The sequence below is a fragment of the Culex pipiens genome, chromosome 2 (assembly GCF_016801865.2).
Source record: "Culex pipiens pallens isolate TS chromosome 2, TS_CPP_V2, whole genome shotgun sequence".
In the NCBI taxonomy this organism is placed as follows: domain Eukaryota; kingdom Metazoa; phylum Arthropoda; class Insecta; order Diptera; family Culicidae; genus Culex; species Culex pipiens.
Genome location: NC_068938.1, coordinates 155,643,443 through 155,665,325, shown reverse-complemented (window position 1 = coordinate 155,665,325; position 21,883 = coordinate 155,643,443). Strand labels below are relative to the sequence as shown.

Sequence of the window (21,883 nt, the reverse complement as noted above, 5' to 3'; positions counted from 1 at the left end):
ATAAGGGCGTTGCAAATATTCCAAAAAGTGTATATCACATAGGATAGATAGTCCCATATAAACTTCAATAGCGACCCCTTAAACTTTTTCAATTCTCGATAATTGAAAACTTTTGTGACATTATTTAGCAATATTGTCACCGATTCCTTTCAGCACAAATTTAAAGCATTTTTTTTAGTTCCACCCAAAAAACTATGGATGATAAGTTTGAGACAATTGACAACTTAAGTTAAATGTTCTAACCTTTCGATCAATTTTGCATTTTATAAAAGATGATTTCAACCCTAGTCAAATCTTCAGCAATCTTCCACAAGAATCGTAAATTGATTTAATTAGATTATATTGAAAATGAGTTAAAACATGTTTTCAGCCATTTCAAATTTCAAAAATGATTTTGATTTTTTAAATTATTTTTATTCAAAAGTGACAAAAATCACGACCACTCATTTTTAATTAATTTAAATTCACTGATAGGGGATTTAAACCAGTGGACACCCTGGTAGAGCTGACGTGCATTTTTAACAAGTTTTCATCATTTTAAGCACTATTACACAAAATCTTTGTACGGAAACATGAAAGCTGAACTCTTTTGAGCAATACTGACTCTTTTTTTCATCAATTTATTGCTGTTATGCAGGAAAATTGGCAATTCAAAATAGAGTATTTAATGCCTCACTTTTCATTGTAAAATATATGTTTTGTTAACAAATATGGCTTGAAACAATACAAAAACCTAACAGATTTTTAACCCCATTGTTTTCTAAAAAGGATCAAAGAAAACGTGTCAAAAAACGTGACGTAAACATATAAATGAATGAAAAAGGTAATTTTGATGTCAATTTATCTCTATGAATTAGTTAAATAGATTTGAAATAGATAACCAAAACAAAACAAAAAATTTGTTTATACAGTTGCTGATAACACAACACATTTTTATTTACATTTTTTTTTTGTTGATTTATTGTTGTAAAATATCAATTATGATTTTTCAGATAAGTACAATAAACTATATTTTTGATTCTTTATACATTCTTATGGTTTTATCAACAATTATTGAAAAAATATGCAATTAAGTTGATCAAAACAAGCAATTATTCTATGTTTGAGAGGCAGTATTTGTAAATATTGCTCGGTTTGTTCTAGAGGTCGTATAGAGAATTTGCAGCAAAGCTAAAAGACACGTGTCGCCACCTATGAACAAATAGCGTAAACCTATGATTTTTTGAAAAAAATGTGTTTTTTCTTTCATAATCAACATTTTTATAAAACTTATGCCGGATTCGGATGAGAAAAATTATTTCCAACAATTTGGTGTATAACTTTCCAATATTTGTTTGATTTTTCTATGAGAAAACTGTAAATTTAGAAAAAGATAGTAATTTGGACTATTTGGCAAGAAAGTCTGTCAAAAATCAATAAAGATTATTGAATATACGTTAACACATCTGTTGTCAACTATATAACTGTTTATTTCCTTGATATATACAGGGAAACTAATTTTTTCGTGTTCAAAAACATGTTTTTTAAAGAAAAAGGTCACAAATTTTTGCGCGCCCAAAAGTTGATGTTCATTATTTCAAAGCAAAAAATTTTTCTCGTCTTTTGCAACCAGTTTCATTAAGATTGATGCAGGGAATCATGAGAAATAACCGATTTTGGTCTTCAATCTAGCAGAAAGAAATACGATTTTTGGCAAGTAACCTCATTTTAGCGCCACCTACATTTGAAACACAGTCGCGCTGCAAAACCTCAATCGAGGTGCTCCGATTTGGATGAAACTTTCAGCGTTTGTTTGTCTATACATGAGATGAACTCATGCCAAATATGAGCCCTCTACGACAAAGGAAAGTGGGGTAAAACGGGCTTTGAAGTTTGAGGTCCAAAAAACCTAAAAAAATCTTAAAATTGCTCGCATTTCCGTAAAACTTCATCAATTCCAACTCTCTTAGATGCATTCGAAAGGTCTTTTGGAGCACTTCAAAATGTGTCATGGACATCTAGGATTGGTTCGAATTTTTCTCTTAGCTTTTGCAAATTACTGTCAAAAATTGATTTTTTTAAAACTTTAATATCTTTTTGCAACAGTCTCCAACACCCATACTCCCATAGGTCAAAAGATAGGTAATTACATGGACTATAAGACTACGGTGTTAACTTTTTGGCCAATCGCAGTTTTTCTCATAGTTTTTCGATTTTTCTAGAACAAACATTTTACAACGTTAGTTTTTGCCCTGTAGGCCAAGAAGACGGCACTTTTTGGTCTCAATTTTGTCATATTCGGAATCCTCGGACAATTTTACGTAAGTTAGAGGTATTGGAGTTGTAATTTTGGATTTAAAAAATAATTAAATAACACATTTTTGAAAAAAGAAATAGATCTTATTTACCCTGTGAACAATCCGTCAATGCTGCATCAAGTAGGCGAAACCCTGTTTTTCCCCTAATCCAACAAATTGTTAAAAAATATTTTAATTCATTCTAAATGGCAATTTTTCCAATCAAATTTACAACTCCTATACTTCTAACTTACGTGAATTTGTCCGAGGATTCCGAATATGACAAAATTGAGACCAAAAAGTGCCGTCTTCTTGGCCTACAGGGCAAAAACTAACGTTGTAAAATGTTTGTTCTAGAAAAATCGAATAACTATGAAAAAAACTGCGATTGGCCAAAAAGTTAACACCGTAGGCTTATAGTCCATGTAATTACCTATCTTTTGACCTATGGGAGTATGGGTGTTGGAGACTGTTGCAAAAAGATATTAAAGTTTAAAAAAAATCAATTTTTGACAGTAATTTGCAAAAGCTAAGAGAAAAATTCGAACCAATCCTAGATGTCTATGGCACATTTTGAAGTGCTCCAAAAGACCTTTCGAATGCATCTAAGAGAGTTGGAATTGATGAAGTTTTACGGAAATGCGAGCAATTTTAAGATTTTTTTAGGTTTTTTGGACCTCAAACTTCAAAGCCCGTTTTACCCCACTCTCCTTTGTCGTAGAGGGCTCATATTTGGCATGAGTTCATCTCATGTATAGACAAACAAACGCTGAAAGTTTCATCCAAATCGGAGCACCTCGATACGACCTGTTACACATTGGTGAAAAACTCGCTCTTAAGCAAAACTGTTGCTCATATACAATATTTTCTTCATTTTTGCAGGATAAATTAAGAGGGGTCCACTTTTGGAAATGTTAGAACTTTCGTTATCCTATATTGGGCCCTCTGAATTTTGCTCGAAATTGAGCAGTTCCTGGTGATATTTCAGTAAAGTTTCTTAAATTTACATTATTTTGAGTAATTCTCTATGAAATCATTCTTTTATCTTTAATTTTATTTTTTTGTATTTTGAAATCCGGCTGAAACTTTTTTGGTGCCTAAGCATTTTGCATAATTAGTTTGTCCATATAATTTTCCATATAAATTTGGCCGCTGTCCATACAAAAATGATTTATGAAAATTCGAAAATCTGTACCATTGGAAGATTTTTTTTTAATGGATTTGGTGTCTTCGGAAAAGTTGTAGGTATGGATAAGGAATGCACTGAAAAAATATGATGTACGGCAAAATTTTTTTTGATGATTTTTAATTTCACTTATTGTCACAAAACCTTGATTTGCGAAAAAAAAACACCATTTTTTTTTTATTTTCTAATATGTTTTAGGGGACATCAAATGCCAACTATTCAGAAATTTCCACTATAAAAATCAAGTTCATGTTATTCTTGATTGTAGATTTCTTGACTTTTTTTTGATAAGGTCCTATAAACAAATGTAAACATTGAGTGTATCCCGCTTACTCCGATGGACTTTGACATAAGGTGTGAAAGGGATACACTCAATGTTTACATTTGTTTATAGGACCTTATCAAAAAAAAGTCAAGATTTGTTTTCTTCTTATAAAGAATCTCTAGAAACTATCTGATAGTTTACTTAAGGCTCCATATCGATCAGATAATTGTTTTGAAGACATTAGCAATTTTCCACATGTTTTTTTTTTTAAATATAGGTAGCAACTGGAATTGTATCCATTTTTGCCTTCCTCACTTTACTGAGGAAAGGCTATAAAATCACTCGGAAAATGAACTTTTTAAATAGACCTCCTAGACCTACCTTCATTTGTACATATCGACTCAGAATCACCAGCTGAGCAAATGTCTGTGTGTTTGGCTGTATGTAGACATGTGTACCAAATCAATGTCACTGGAATATCTCGTCACAGGCTCAACCGATTTTGGCCGGAAAGGTTTTAATCGAGCCGTCTTAACGTCCCCTACCTTGCTATTTAAATTCATACAGTGTTATCATGTATTTAAAAAGTTATGTTAAAAAAACTGTTTCATACTAAATTAAAATTATGGTAAAAAGGGTGGTTTTTTCATGAAACCCTCACATGTTATATATTTTTAGAAAGCATATGAGAAGACCTTTCAGGTGGATTAAAAAAAAAGTGATCGGACTTACCTATCCAAAGTTATGAACATTTAAATTAACTGAGAAGAATAACGTAACCTCACTTTTTTTTCAATTTTTTTTTTCTAGTTTTGTTTTGGTTTTTAAATTTGGATGCACAGGGTGATCCAACTGAAAAATTGTCGATGACAGTCGATGATCGACAAATACAGCTACCCCAAAAAAGACTACTTTTTAATCAAACTCAAATGGGGAATAGTAAGGGAGCATTTTTCTATTACGTAACGCACTCGACGATTTATTTGTCAAATCCTTCTCCTTGCGATTGCGATTGTGGCGATATAGGCGTTCTAGTCAGAAATTTTTGGGTAGGTAGAACTATTCCTTTAAAATGCAACATTATATCAAGAAAACTGTTATTATGATCCTAACGAGGTCCCGGTAAATGGACCCAATAAAAAACTTTTATCAAAAAACCATAGAGTTATCTACGTGCGCATGTATTGCGTGTACGTACACGAAAAAGATTGAGGTTAAATTTTGTACCGGCCAGCAAAACAAATGGCGTGCTAGTGTGCGTGAGAGCGGGCTTAGATAACTCTATTACAGTTTATTCCAGAACGATTGGAATTGGGGAAAGTTCTTTTATTGCGTAACGCAGTAAGGGGGGAGGAGGGGGTGTCGGTGTCTGTTACGAAATGTTACAAAAATTGGGGGACGTTTTGAAAAACAAGCCAGAGACAAGCTGGTCGGAGGAGGTATAATCAGCCACTATAGCAGCCATTTCCATCACGATTATCGTCTCCACCAGGAGACGGCCGTTGCGGAAGACTGTCTGGTGGTGAACCAATCCGTCGAGATCCGTACCGGACCCGGAATTCGAACGAGTAGCATGATGCGTTGGACACGATTCCGACCGAGCTGGACAAGCGTTACTGAATTTACTTCAAGGCATCAAGCGTGTCGAAGGTGGTTTCGATCCGGAAGGTAAAGGCGGAGAGCATCGGCAAGTTGGTCACGGTTCGAGGAATTGTTTCCCGTTGCACCGAGATGAAGCCCATGATGACGGTGGACACGTGTCGAGTGGTTTCTTCGATAGATTGGTTCACTACGAGACGATCTTTCACAACGGCAGTATTTTTGTGGGACCGATAGTGGCTGGTTATACCTTCTCCACCCAGCTTGACTCTGGATTGTATTTTAAAACGGCTTTTCCATCAGCAAGGGCTTGGTTCCGGGACTGCTGAGTGAGACTTTTCTGGAAGCACACCAGATCGTCTGTCTGAACAAGTCCGAAGATGGCGAGACGACTTACAAGCTGACTATCACGAGCTACCACGAAAAGCAGCCGCTATCACGAATCAAAACACTGGACATGTAGCTGATCCGCCGGCACATCTCACTGTGCAAGCGCAAAATTCCGGTCATCAGGCCGGATTGGTCTAAATACATCGTCAACGCGTACGTTGTACGCACCGCGAGACACGCGAATCGGCTCGAAACTTGCTGGGAATTTTGCGCCTTTCGACCGCCCTTGTCCGGCTCCGTCTTGCCGATGAGCTCTACACGGTTGTCATGCAGGGAGCCCTCCGTCTGCTAGAAATGTTCAAGGGCTTGCTGAACCAAACCAAGTAGAGTAAATTAGCAATTCTCTACAAAATCGTTATTTTTTTTAAATTTAAATTTTTGAATTTTTTTTTTATTTGGCTGAAATTTTTTGGTGCTTTTGGTAATGCCCAAAGTAGCCAGTTATTTTAGGTAATTTAGAGTTTCATTGATTGGCCTCGTGGCGCGGTGGTAAGCGGCTTCGGCTGCCGATCCCTAAGTTGCTATAGGGCGCGGGTTCGATTTCCGCCTTATCCTTCTTGCCTTCTATCGGATGGGGAAGTAAAACGTCGGTCCATTTGCGTAAAAGAGGTTTGGGTGACTCACCACACATAACCTTCGGACGCCTAGAAATGAGCAGAAACTTGCAACAGAGATCACAAAAGACCCGGGGGTAGTTAAAGTGGATTGTTCGCTTTTTTTGATTTTCACAACACATGATCCAGGTTGTGTAAGTAATTGGTAGTTTGGAATCGGAAGAATTATTAGTTAGAAAATAAAAGAATAATTCGATCGTTAGCTCAGTCCAGGTGTAGGAGTCGTCTCCCTGGGTCATGTCTTGGTGGTGTCGCTTGTAGGCAGTTGGGCCAACAATCCAAAGGTTGTCAGTTCGAATCCCGGGGTGAATGGAAGCTAAGGTGTAAAAAAAGGTTTGCAATTGCCTCAACAATCAAGCCTTCGGACACCTAGTTTCGAGTAGGAATCTCGCAATCGAAAACGCCAAGGCAATGCTGTAGAGCGAAAAATTTGATTTGATTTTGATTTGTTTTAAATTTGTTTATTGCTTGGCATTATTTCTTTTTAAAATTATGCTAAAAAGGGTATTTTTTTTCATAGAACCCTTACGTATTACATATTTTTGGAAAGCTCATGAGAAGGCCTACTATGTGGATTGAAAAAAAAGTTATCAGACCAAAGTTATGAGCACTTAAAAAAATATTAGAGAAAAGTAACATAACCTCACTTGCTTTTTGTTTCGGTTTTCAAATTCGGATGCACAGGGTGATCCAAGGGAGCGTTCTTTTATTAGGGGGAGAGGGGGTGTCAGCGTCTGTTACGAAATGTTACGGAAATTGGGGGAGGGGGGGTGTGATGAAAAATTATGTTACGTAACGCAAAATTTTCATATAAGCACTCATAAAAGCAAAAAAGACCTTGTGGAGGGGGAGGGGGGGTCAAAAATCTCGAATTTAGCGTTACGTAATAAAAGAACGCTCCCCAACTAAACAATTGTGAAATGACAGTCGATGATCGACGAATAGAGCTATTCTAATTTATGTTAAGCGTGTAACTGTCAAATTGTTTTCAGTAAATAAACCGCCATGTTTGTCAACATCAGCGACGCGAGATTCTGTTCCTTCAAAAAATTAGAGTTGCCCGGTATCCTCCCGGAATTTGATTGCGGGTGTTGGGAAGTGGCTTCTGTCGGGACCTGGGGCAGCTGTTTTTAGAAGCCCGTCGGAGTGCGAATGATTTGTTTTGTCGCTAAAGTTGGGCGATGATTACCGGAGACTGCATCGGTCTAGTTTTCTCCTCGCGAAAAAAGGACTGGCCGGAGCCGTAAGAATATTTTCAGTTTAGTTTCAAGTAACGCGCGAAACCGGGCACAAAACGAGAACTGCAGTGGATGCCGGCGCTCCTGGAACGTCAGATGGTCCCACTGCAGTGGAAGTGCATCCGTTCGCCAGAGGAGGTGGCCTGCGGGATGATCTCCTCGCGGCCGCGATTTTCCGCTATCAGCTTTATCATTCAGTTTTGCGCTTGCAGGCGCTCGATGGCGTTTTCATCGACCTGGACTGGTCACCCAGGACCCTGTTCCGTAGGAGGAGGACGATGTAGTTGGCTGCTGCGGTGGTGGGGGGAGGGGGGTTGAGTGTGATTTGATTGATTATAGCTTCACGAAAGAATTTATCTTGTGCAAATTATCACAACCGGCCACTCCATAGCCTCAACAATTCGGTTCTGTTAGGCCTGCTGCTGATTCCCCTGCGTCTCCATCGGTTCTGTATCTGCGGGATCGGATAGGCTTGCAGACTCTGACTGGCGGCTTTTGCTGTTGCCGTTTGGCCCTCTCCCTTCTTGGCCAGTTTTTCTTCCTCCATCAGCTGATCCACCGTTGTAGTACAATTACTTCGTCGCACCACGCCGTTATCCTCTTCCTCGATGCCACGGGTTCCTCCTCCTATTCCGGTTTCGACAACCTGAACTGGTCATACCGGGAAGTGTCCTTGCGTAGAATCAGCATATTATGGCCGGTGGCGCAAGTATCGTTTGTGTCGCACTCGTCGGTGCTGTCGGTGCCCCGGACGGGCATTGCTCACACCAAGACATGCCGCGATTGGCATTCGCAGCAGCATCGGAATCAGCACCGAGTTTTTCAGGACGACCGGCGCCGGTGTGGCGAAAACCGGCGGCGATTCCCCGTCGGGCACCGAAGACAGGTGCTCCTGGAAGCAGTCCCTCGATTTCCGTTTCTTGAATGCCACGAACGGTACTGGCTGGTCGCTGCGGCGGGTCGGCTTGCTGCGTGGGTTCAAACGTGCTTCCGGAGATCTGCTTGGGTTGTTTCGGTACCCGCGACTTCCCAGTCAACTCAATCGGTATTCTGAAACGGAATTCAATTAGAACCGTTTAAGAATTCCATTTCAAATGCAGCAACTGGTTCCGTGTACGTGCCGGTTGTTGCGTTTGAAACGGAATTTGTAAACGATTCGAATTGAATTCCGTTTTAGAACTCCGATTGAGTTGACTGGCGCTTGTGGTTTGGCAATTTGTTGTTTTATTGGGTACACTTACTTGGTACTTACTAAAAGTGTTGATTAGCTTTTTTAAATTCAAAAATCGACCAGAAATGCTACATGACCACATCATGGGTAGTAACAGTAAGTAAATTGTTTGTGAATTTGAAAGATTCAAAGTTTTTTGTACAAATTAATTGCAGGAAACCGAAGAAGAAGTGGCCTTCATACTGCTCTATACGACCAGCTGAACCTGATAAAAAGGAGGCCATGCTGCATCAACTCCTAGTGAATATCTGCACCGTCATCCGACCGCTCATGTTCCCTACAGCACCTGTGGGCGAGGTCAATTTCAACCTGGAACGCTCTATTTGTGTCCTCCCCTGCCATTCTTCATCGCCCTTTTTGAGAAGAATATAAAGCTGCCCTGCCGGAAGTGGAACCATCAGAAGCAGCCGCTGAAGGACCCAAGGCGAAGTAAAAATATGCGATACGGAACCACCCCAAAAGAACCTTCAACCCGCTCATCCTCCTGACCTGTAAGGCGAAAAAAAAAGAACAAAACCAAGTTCATCAACCTGGGAGTCAAAACTGTCGCTCGATGTGATAACTGCAAAATGGTGTGTGACTTCCGCCTGGCTCAGTAGGGTCTCGAGAGCCTCAACGGATTTACCGGCGTGGGGTTTGCACTCCTTCATATTCCTATGCGTGTCCTCGTCCAGCCCTTCGATTTTCGATGGCTTCTTCGAATCGTTGTTGGGCAGCAGCTTGATCAGGTCATTCTTGATGATGTGCGCCCATAGCTCCACGCCGGTAAATCCGTTGCCAGGCAGATGTCGCACCGAACGAAAGTTATGACGCTCAGGTTGATGAACTTGATTTTGTTCTTCTTTTTGCCTCACAGCACCGGGTCAAGAGGAAACGCAAACAATAATTTGAGGAAGGCTCCATTCACCTTATAGGTGGATTAAGTAACGTTTTTTTTTGAAAACGACATTGTATAAGAAATAAATGAACACGATAAAACTAAATAAACAATAAAATTTTAATACAAAATCTCCAATTTCTGATATTATCTGAGCAAAATATGTTTATATCTCCTAAATAACCCATGTTCACGAGTGAACTCCAGTAGCGTTCATTCCTCTCTCACGAAAAAAAAAAACTCTCTCCCTCTTCAACAATTCACCGCTTTCCTGCAATTTCTCCGGTACATCGCAGCGCGTAGAATTCTCCCAAAAACTGCAGCATAACGATTAGTCACACCGACTAACGACGACAAAAACCGCGAGCGCGCGCGTGCTGATGTTTTTGGCCGTCCACTCTTTCGCGTCCTTTTCGCCGACCGACTGAGATGTTCTTTCGCGACCGCGAGCCAACCAGTTGCGTTTGAACCGTGACCGCGAACGGACGTGTCGAATCTCGAATCGAAAGTTTCTTCGTAGTGCTATTACTATCGGTTAGTTTGCGCCACTAGTCTGGGTGACTAAGTTATAGAGAGAAAGGAAAAACTTGGTGAAAATAATTTCCTCGATTTTTCCTCTCTTTGAAAAAAATGTGACCGTGAAAATTTCCACCGTGATTTTCATTCCAAGAGTGACCGTGAACGTTAAAAAGTGTCTCAAAATGCTGATCTCATTTTCGGCTTGTTTTATGTGGGAAATATAATTTAGTGCGAGACATTTTCCCCATCGCAGAAAGTTTTACATTCAACATCCGTGGGGGGTTGAAAACAAACTAGCCATCCCCGTTGAGCTCCCCAATTTTTCCATATTAACCCTGTCTAAAAAATTTGTCATCAAATTCAAAAAAGAAAAATCAATAAAAATAATAAAATAATAAAAAATTAACAAGGAAATACTAAATTGGTCGAATCATTTTGTTGATTCAAAGTTACTAAATTTTATACACTGATCAAAGGAAAATTAATTTAATAAAACAATTTAAAAGAATATTTGAGGGTTAATGGCGCCGTCGGCATTTTCCCAGTGACCAGATTTTCTGTCCTAGGCATAGTAAGTGTGTGCGAAAAAGTGAAGCAGTAAGAAGAGCACAAACAACTAGAAAAACAATAAGAAAAAGCCGCGTGGTGGTGAGGAGACAAAATTTAATCGTGGGTGGATTTACGCGTCATCCACGCTTTTTCGACAAGTGTGTAAGGAAGGAAGAAGAAGGGTGGTGAACAGTGAACGGACAAAGGGGGTGGATTGGGTTTGGTGTGGTGCGATTTTCTTCGTTTTTATAGCATACTATTGTTAGTATATTGGCGAGAGCCGATGGTTTGTTGTTTATCGTCAGGTTTTTATTTGGCGGTGTGGTGCTGGTAGTAAATTTATTTTCAGTCTACTGGGGAGAGAACCAAATAAAATCATTTAGAAAATGTCAATAAAGTGATTAAAAATCTAAACAAACCATTGACGTTTTGTATTTGCTTGAAAGCTGTTGCATTTTTTTATAATTTGCATACAATTGTCCTTCAACTCTGCATGAGATCGAGAAAAAGGCGAAAGAAGAATATTCGAGCAAAATGTTGCGAAACTGTACCAAGATATCAAATTAAAATGATTACCGATTTATAAATTATCAACTTTCAACTACTGATTTGGTTGACAAAATCTAAATGTTCACTTTTGGAATTCTAATTTGTATCATTTTTAGTTATTGATAGGGCTGGTGATTTTTCGCGATTTCACGGAATCCGCGTTATCCGTAAAAATGCCGCGAAATTCGAAAAATCACTTGAAAAAATTATCCTCAGTGTTTAAAAAAATAATTTTGTAATTAAAACAAACCATAAGTAGAGCATTTTGGAAGCTGTTGTTAAAATATTCAAAAATATTGCATGGTTATTTCAGAACTAATTTTTTGAAGATATTGATCATAAAATATCTCTGAGCAATTCTCTACCAAAACCGGAAATGGATTTTATTTGTATTTTTTGATTTTGCTCAAACTTTGTGGGGGCCTTCCCTATGACCAAAGAAGCCATTTTGCATCATTAGTTTGTCCATATAAATTTCCATACAAATTTGGCAGCTGTTCATACAAAAATGGTACGTAAATATTCGAAAATCTGTAACTTCTGAAGGAATTTTTTGATCAATTTGGTGTCTTTGGCAAAGTTGTAGGTATTGTTAAAGACTATTTAGAAAAAAATAGGTACACGGAAAAAAAAATTTCCCGATTTTTTTATTAACTTTTTTTTTACTAAAACTCAAATTCCCAAAATACGTATTTTTTGATTTTCGAGATTTTTTGATATGTTTTAGGGGACAAAAATCCGCAACTTTTGAGCTATAGAGAAACATGGTCAAAAAATCTGCCGCCGAGTTATGATTTTTTGAAAAACTGGTGATTTTTGGAAAAAATCGAAATTTCATACATAAAATTTTTTTGACCTCATTTTTTTATGCAAAATTGAATTTGCAATCGAAAATTACTTTACAGATTTTTTGATAAAGGGCCCCGTTTTCAAGATATAGCCACCGAAAGTTTGATTTCAGCGAAATATTTGCAGTTTTTCGAATTTTAAAAATAGTGACCATGAGTGACCATTTCTAAAAATATTTTTTTTGAAAAGTTAAGAAAATTTGCTATAAAATTGTCTAAGAGACATTGAAGATTGGACCTCTGGTTGTTAAGATACAGCGGCTTAAAGAAAAAGAAACACGAAAATTGAAGTTTTCTAAGTCTCACCCAAACAGCCCACCATTTTCTAATGACGATATCTCAGCAATTAATGGTTCAATTTTCAATGTTAATACATGAAACATTCGTAATTTTCCGATCTTTTCGAAAAAAATATTTTGAAAAAAATTAAATCAAGACTAACATTTTAAATTGGCATAATATGCAATGTTTGGCCCTTTTAAAATGTTAGTCTTGATTTAATTTTTTTCAAAATATTTTTTTCGAAAAGATCGGAAAATTTTACGAATGTTTCATGTATTAACATTGAAAATTGAACCATTAATTGCTGAGATATCGTCATTAGAAAATGGTGGGCTGTTTGGGTGAGACTTAGAAAACTTCAATTTTCGTGTTTCTTTTTCTTTAAGCCGCTGTATCTTAACAACCAGAGGTCCAATCTTCAATGTCTCTTAGACAATTTTAAAGCAAATTTTCTGAACTTTTCAAAAAAAATATTTTTAGAAATGGTCACTCATGGTCACTATTTTTAAAAATCGAAAAACTGCAAATATTTCGCTGAAATCAAACTTTCGGTGGCTATATCTTGAAAACGGGGCCCTTTGTCAAAAAATCTGTAATGTAATTTTCGATTGCAAATTCAATTTTGCATAAAAAAATGAGGTCAAAAAAATTTTATGTATGAAATTTCGATTTTTTCCAAAAATCACCAGTTTTAAAAAAAATCATAACTCGGCGGCAGATTTTTTGACCATGTTTCTCTATAGCTCAAAAGTTGCGGATTTTTGTCCCCTAAAACATATCAAAAAATCTCGAAAATCAAAAAATACGTATTTTGGGAATTTGAGTTTCAGTGAAAAAAAAGTTAATTAAAAAATCGGGAATTTTTTTTTTTCCGTGTACCCATTTTTTTCTAAATAGTCCTTAACAATACCTACAACTTTGCCGAAGACACCAAATTGATCAAAAAATTCCTTCAAAAGTTACAGATTTTCGAATATTTACGTACCATTTTTGTATGAACAGCTGCCAAATTTGTATGGAAATTTATATGGACAAACTAATGATGCAAAATGGCTTCTTTGGTCATAGGGAAGGCCCCCACAAAGTTTGAGCAAAATCAAAAAATACAAAAAATAAAAATGGTCGAAATCGGCCGGTTTTGTAGAGAATTGCTCCTCTATCAAAATGCTGATTTTTACATGTAAATACATACAGCGAAATGTCCTTTGTGACATTTCACGGATAACACAATGTAAAGTTCAATAAAAGAAAACACAAAACAGTTTGAGCTATATTATTTTCAAATCTCTTTTAAAATTAGTAAAATAATGATGAATATGATGCATTGTATAACGTGAGTAAAAATTTTAAATGATTTGAATATTTTAGGTAGAAATTAAGTTTTTATTCAATTTAAGAATATATTACATGTTGATAAAAAATGCATTTTTAATAATCAAATATTATAATCCTACTTTTGATGAATTAAAAATGGTTTTCGTTTGGAGAGCAAATTATTTTGATATTAAAATTTTAAAATCTTTCAGATGTAAAACTGAACAAAATTAAACTCATACAAAAATTGCAATGAATATTTTGTGTCAGCGGGTAATATTTTGTTTATTGAACTATTGTTAATTCTCAACTTAACTTTCCTCTACACAATAATACTGCAATAACATATTTTTGCATTTATTTCAAGCAGATTTTAGAGTTTTTTTTTTCGTTAACGAAAAGCTAAGTAAAAAATTCAAGCTCAATTATGAATTAAAATTAATTATTGGTTTCGTTCAGTGACAATTTTGATATATTCATTTTCCTCTGATAGTATCACAAAACGCTTGAATAATAACTATATTTATCAAACAAACAACTTTTTCTACACATCTTCAACATATTTTTTTACAAGTTTCATCATACCAAAAAAAAAATTTCAAAATTAAAAAGTATAAAAAAAATCATTGAAAATTGCAAAATAAACAAAGAAAGTTTGTTAATAATATTTTTTGATAAATGAAAGTTAGATAATATTTGATTTATGTGTCTCTATTTTTACATTTTTTCTTTTGTGATTATAAATATTGAAAAGACAAAAATCACGAGTAGTAATTATATGGCATTTGAAGACTTCATGATACTTAACATAACTGAAAAATATCAAGCCGTTGAAAAACGTTGCAAAAATGGATTAGTAAAACTTTAATTTCTTTAAATGCTTTTACTACACATTTCTAATCATTATTCCTACAAACTCTTCTTCTTAACTCAAAAATACAGAAAAGATGATAAAAAGGATAAAAAATCACTACAATGCCATCCAATTTGGCAACAATCGATTTTTTCATGAACTCAAAACAGTAATTACGTATATTAATCCTAAATCATATCCTAAATTCACAATTATATTTTTAAGTATAATATTTGAGAAAAACATATGTTATGTAATTAATTCTTCCTTGTAAAATGACTTTTCTATTTCGTTCATTATGCGATTTATGGATGGTTCCTAACCTAACCATAATTCGGAAAGGTTAGTAGTTTTTTCTTCAAATCACACTTTTCAATGATTTCCCAATTTTGGCACAATAAAAATCGCCTCTTGTTGCCAAAAACGGGATAGCACTATATTTAGAATGATCTTTTAAAATATTATTCCAAGACCTATCTTCCAGTATACTTATTGATTCAGATTCAGATTCATATTCTGATCAAATGTCGGTTAGTGTGTGGGAAATTCCACTAGGTTATTGAAGAATTACAGTGCATGTAAAAAATAGTATAATTAGCAACTAATAGCTTTTATTATTAAGCTTTCTGCAAGCATTAAATATTCAAAAAGCTTTTGCAATTTATTTTGTGAGAAAGGCATCAATCTCTACTCAAGATCATTTTGCCCGAAGAACGAATAATAAAAGCTTAAATTAATGTTAGAAATTCTCGAAGCTAGACAGGATTTTAAAGCCATCAATTATAATCTGAATACCAATGGTACAATTTTAAATTCTATCATTCAAAAGATTTGTTTAAACTAGGGAGCCGAGAAAATGGAACTTATGTCCAAAATCGTGGAGCTGGATATTATTCCTGGACTTTTTTAAGCTTCAGGCCAAATATGATCAAGATAAAAATATTAATATTGAAATAGCAAACCATAGTTTCAACATTTGCATGGAAAAAGTTTATTAAAAATGCATTTCACACTAATTCAGTTGTTTTGCAATCATTAGTTTTCAAAAAATGTAAGATTTGACGAGAAAAAACTTTTTGCGATACTAAAAATCGAAGATTTTAAAAAAAATCATTAGATTTTTAAATCATCCCAAACATGCTAAAAGTGATTCTAAACGCAGGGGAATGCATTTTAAATTGATTACAGCTGAATGCACCTAAATTTCCATTGAAATTTTGAAGTTTAAAAAAAAAAGTTTTGCCCCCTAATAATATAATTTTGCAAAGCAACTAAAAATCTTCTAAAAACATTCAAAACTTAAACGTGACTTAAAAATTATTTGGTTAAATTCATCACCTGCCAATCACTTTTCAGCTCATAACACAATTCGCAAATCACTTCCTCCAAACTGAACATTCGAAACAGATTTCTCTGGATACTTAAAAATAACCCCACTCTCGATCAAAACGCGATGCGACATAGTCTCTTGCTAGTGAGTGTGACTATATCTCAACTAAACACACGCGTGAGCGCATCTGACCGAATTATAATTAAGTGCAAACGCGTGTGTGGCTCAAGTCCAGTCCAGCATTAGCAGCAGGTTTTCCCGCGAAGAAGCTAATTTTAGTATTGCTTGCTGCTGCTGCTGCCGGTTGACTGGCGAAAGGTGTGAATCTTTCCCCTCTGCAAAAGTGCAGGGCGAGGAAGGTTGTGGAAAGGCGAGTGGAAATAAAAATTAGTGTTTGAATTAATTTATGCAGCGTTTCGAATAGCGGCGAGAACGTGAACCACGACGACCAGTTTTGACTACGATTTGGTGGAACGAAAAGTGAGAAGTTTAAATTTCAAAATAAATTTGAGTGAACTGAAGTAAACAGCTGGACGCAGGTTTAAATTGAGTTAGAAGAGGTGTTGGACTACTGGGTAAGTTTGATCGATTGTTCTAAAAGAATTGTTCCTTACATTTTTACTATCAATTCATGCCTCATATTTCTTCACACATAAGGTGTGCAATGTAATGTTTTTCAATGCAAGAATGCACATTAAAATCGTCAATGTTTATGATGCCTGAACCTTGCCCAGATTAATAGCTTTCTCACGACTCTGACAGTTCTGGTGACAGCTATGCTCTATTGGAACGAGGTCCAGCTAGCTTCAAAAGTTCCCATAAACTGTTCAAACAAAGACACATTACAAGAGTTTCTTTTCCCTTATGGGGACCCGTGTAGTAGTAAAAAGCTCCAGTAGTCAGCATTATTTAGCATATATCGTGACGAGCGGTGCCCCCGGTCACGATCTGGCGGGTTCATGTAAATGGCACAGAAGCCAGGGAAAATTCATGTTTCATCGCAATGCTGGCCAGGCCAGGAATTGACTACAATATCTTATCACAAATCAACACCTCGAACAAGCCGAACAGCTGTGGCGGCATAACCACGTGTGTTAAGGTACATCGCGCTGCGGCGAGGGAATCACGGCGTGAGGACAGCGCAATTAGAGATGGTTAAATGGACAGGGCCCTGGAGGCACGAAGCAATTTGTAGGATCTTGGGGAAAAAGTATTCCTCAAGGAAGAAAGAAATGAAAGAATCAGGAAGAAATTTTTCCCGGAGATTTCTGCAATTGTCCAAATGGCATTTAACAGTTTTTTTTAATTATATGTCAAATATAGAACAAAATTTAAATAATTTTGCCGCTAAATTAGTGTTTTGAAAATGTTCTATAAACTACTTGTTAACCTACCGATAATCCTCTGATTCTATGAAAAATCTTAGTACCAAGTTTAAAATTTTCGGTTCAGAGATCAGAAACTTCTCACCAATCATCGATGAAATCGGTGCCGAGTAAAACACGCAACCAATCGTGAGTCTTGGTCAATCGCTGCTCAGAGCGATACAACACTTCATGATTTTCTTGGCCTACTCCCTCTGTCGCCGACAGTCTCACACGAATATGCTCAGAGAAGAGCAAAGCTTGCAAAACACCAGCGCGGCACTCGTTTGGCATACTCTACCACAGTTTGCCGTCAATTTAACTCTGGAAAACTCTTGAAACATACTGGAAATTGATGTCAAATATGTTTTTTAAAGTTGTGTAAACAAAATGACTGCAACATGTGTTGGATAACATTGATTAAAACATAGCCGATCGCAGACTATTTTGAATCAGCTCAGAGCGGCGTAGCGCAACCAGCCTCTCTGAGCCACTCGCTGTACTAATCGATTCGAGTGAGAGAAAGAGAAGAGAAGAGAATTTATGGCAGGCATTGGAGCAGTTTTGCATCGCGTACGATTTGTACTCACGAGTGAAAAGGTTTATTTTGAGCAATCAGAAATCATTTTTCAAAATTAATTCAAAAAAATTCCTAAATGTTCAGCTGTAGTAGAAACGATGATTTCTATAAATTTGATTAAAAATGTGAGAAAATCAATGATTATGATTATGTTTTTTAAGGCACTTATCAGCAAAAAAAATCTATATTTTTGTGCTCTGGTCAAACAAACCTAATGGTACAAACCGGTGAGGAATTTTCCCCTGGGGGGAATTTGGCCATGCTTGTGGGGAATGACTGTACAATAGAAATCAAATGCATTTAAAAAACAAAAATCTTTATTTGTACTTTTTTACATTTACAATATATTTGAATATATGTGAATTCCTTTTATAAGATACAACAACATTTTAAATTTCATATTAAACATTCATGCGAACCGGGCAGTGCATTTGTTTTAAAAATATAGCTGACAAAAACTTAAATTCAAAAATGTATATTAAAAAAATAATGGGAAATTCAGAGAAATTTAGCAGAATCATTCCAAAAAATAAAAAAGTATTTTTTAAACATTTTTTTCGCAGTCTTTTTTAAAGCTGATAATTTATTATTTTTGTTATTTTTTTTTTCATTTTCTCAAACACGAGCAGTTTTTGAAACAGAAGAAAATATTTATGTTTGTTACAGTTTTCTTAAATGAGCTGTACTTTTTATTTCAATAAGTTAAAGTTAGTTTTAATATTCTTTCAAAATGATCAATTTTTGAAAATAACATTAATGACTTTTACGAGTTTGTTTTTATTGTTTCGATCATGACCTTTGTTTTATTTTATGTCGTTTTTTTTTTGTTAGGTAATTTTATTAAAATTAAATTCTATCAAAACAGGGCAGCTTTTGAAAATATATTTGTTAGGTATTGCGTTATTCGATTTTTTTTAAATCATTATTTATATTAATTTCCAAGTTTATTTCCGGGAGTATTTCATTCATTTTTGAGCAAAATTCTAATAACTAATATTTTTCGTGAAATTTTGCATTCCAGGAAATATGAGAAGGCAATGAAAAATGGTTTTAAAACTGCTTCAAGTATTTTTTAAAAAAAATGCGAGTGAAAAAAATAATGTTGTGAAAAATGTAATCTTTCTGCAAACATGAATGCCAAAATCATGACATTTGTGCAATGATATCGATTATTTGGATATTAAAGAGGGGGGGGGATGTAGTTATTGGAATTCGGCCAAAGGGAGATTCAATAAAGGTTGAAAATCACTTCTTTAAGATCTAAGATAACCCGTGGGATAGTAAAATGTTTTTGAAGTTCAGTAAGAAATGTAGAAAAATAAATAAATAAGAAATATAACCAATTTAACAATTAACTTCAAGTATTTTTTAAAAAAAATGCGAGTGAAAAAAATAATGTTGTGAAAAATGTAATCTTTCTGCAAACATGAATGCCAAAATCATGACATTTGTGCAATGATATCGATTATTTGGATATTAAAGAGGGGGGGGGATGTAGTTATTGGAATTCGGCCAAAGGGAGATTCAATAAAGGTTGAAAATCACTTCTTTAAGATCTAAGATAACCCGTGGGATAGTAAAATGTTTTTGAAGTTCAGTAAGAAATGTAGAAAAATAAATAAATAAGAAATATAACCAATTTAACAATTCGAAAAATCTGAAAGAACCACGAATTCATTGATGAACTTTTACCAAATTTCGATGTTAATTAAATATCAACAAGTTTCATTACTCGATTGAAATCAATGAAATCTGCAAAAAATGTAAAATCTAGTATGAAGGGATTTTATTAATATGAGAATAAAGATTATGGAACCAGATGTTTCAAGATAACAATTACATTAAATTTTGTACACTGTTAATGTAATTGTAATCAAAATTGTTTGAATATTTTAGAATTTCAGCTTAAATTTGGGTTGCAGTAAAAAAATCCATGTTGAAGCCTTTCAAACATGATTTTTTTATTTAAATTTATTTTATTTCAATCAATTTCAAGATAATTGATAAGTATTATTGTTTTGATAATTGATAAGCTTTGCCGTTTCCTGAGGGTTTTCATATCATATTTTGTAAGAAAACATCGGTAATTTTATTTACAACTCTGACAACATTGTATATTCCAGAAATTAAAATGAAAGGTGAGATTCAATATATTTAAACATTCAAAGTTAAGAGGGAAAAAATCAGAACAGCTATTTTCAGGTCACAATCAGGTCAAAAAACAACTCCCTAAAATTTTGGACCGACCTGAGCAGAGCTGACTTTCCGCAAAGCATTTAAATTTTGAATGGGAATTTTTATGAAAAAAAATACATTTTGTATGGTCTTTGATTTTAATTTTCTGCAAATTGAAAATATAATGCAATAGCAGATGCAATTGAGAAAATTAGCTTAAAATTTAACTGGAAAAAGATAATGGGAACTGTTACTTTGGGAATACTCAAAAAGATCACCAAAATAATCCCAATTTATTCACCTTCACCTTCCCTGGAAGCCGTCGTAAATAACTAGCTTCTTGGGAGTTATGATTGTAAAACTAACCTACACTAGCTCTGGAATGCCATGCCACGCCAGCCAGCCATTTATGGGACCTCGTATTTCACAGTGACAGCTCCACGCGCCGGTTCATCGCGGGAAGGAAGCACCCTAGAAGCAGCCAATTTGTCAGGTTGTCTGATTATTCTGATGGAGTGTGCTGCCCGGGCCAACCCATAACTGTTAAAAGGGAGGAAGTTAATCCCACCCCAATGGGTTTTGGTTCAAGTTCTGCTCCAAAATGTCGAACCTGCACTTCTGCTAATGAGATTAACTCAAATTCATGTGTTTTTCAAGCAAAAGGTTGAAATTCAATCTTTTTCGACCAGAAACCCCCCAACGGTCAATCGCTTCCACTTGAAGAAAAAAAAAGGTTACCACCTTTCACCTCCCGCCAAAACTTTCGCCCAATTTTGGACCACATCCGAGAGCAACAAACGCCATCACCGTAATGATTCGCTAAACTGACTAATAATAGAATTAAAACCGTCGTCGTCAAGTTGGCCACGAGCGGCCAATTTCGAGCTTTTCTTCCGGATCAAAACACTGCGATACACAACCGCAGACTCGAGAGATAATAGTCCTTTTATGTTTCAATCAAGCCAGACCAGACGGGGCTCGATTCGATAATGATAGAGTGCCCCTACTACCCTCCCTCTCCTGCTCCATAGTATATAACCACAGCGCGATCGATTATGCGAGACTAATTTTCCGCTAAAATAAACACTCTCGATGAGAGTGTAAAGTCGAGCGATCGATTAAGTGGAAGTGGGATGTTAATTTACCAAAATAAAGTTGAGTTCGGGATTTTAACTCAAAGTGTAATCAATAAATCTACTCTTTGGTCAAAATGTTACAATTTAAAAAAAAGAATTTAAATTTCTTTTTAATATTGAAAAAATAAATAACTCTGTACGTCACTGGCAAACAACCCGAGAAAAGAATGAAGAGAATGGGCCGAGAAAATTGGTTTGATTCGATTCATGCCGTGATCACAAGAAGAGAGAGAAGAGGTAGAAACCGAAACGGATAAATCTATACAAGTTTGAAGTGGAAAATGCTTGAATCAATTACGGCAGGCAACACTGCAATTAACGACTATCGATTGGTGCACATTAGCAGCTATTTAAGGCACTTTGTGCAGCACGCGCCACAACCACGAAATTAGCTTTTGAATTAAATAAGTGTGTTTGTTTATTGATAATAGCATGATACAAAATATCAACTTATTTGAAAAAATATTCACACTTACACAAATCTACGTTAAGTTTTTTCTTTAAAAAATAAGCTAGGACAGTTTTTTTTGTAAAAAAACCCCTTATGATTACATATCAAATTTTTTGTAATTGTCTGTTCTATAGTTTTGTAGAACATTGTTACACTCTGAAAAATAATCCTGCAACGTTAGGAAAAACACGAAATTTTAAAATGAAAAAATTACCCTCCTGGGCTCATGCATATTCAAAAAGTACATTAAATTTCCA

The 21,883-nt window shown here is 35.5% G+C and overlaps 1 protein-coding gene across 2 annotated transcripts in view; it reads left to right on the top strand.

Moving 5' to 3' along the window:
• Window positions 1–10,054: 10,054 nt before the first annotated feature.
• LOC120426476 (uncharacterized) overlaps window positions 10,055–21,883 on the top strand; it is a 72,390-nt gene continuing 60,561 nt past the window's right edge. The window contains exons 1-2 of one of the 2 annotated variants that reach the window (XM_039591239.2): window positions 10,055–10,210; window positions 16,333–16,495. The gene's annotated coding sequence lies outside the window, so the exon portion shown is untranslated. The remainder of the gene's footprint in view (window positions 10,211–16,332; window positions 16,496–21,883) is intronic. The other variant, XM_052707549.1, reaches the window with a different exon arrangement.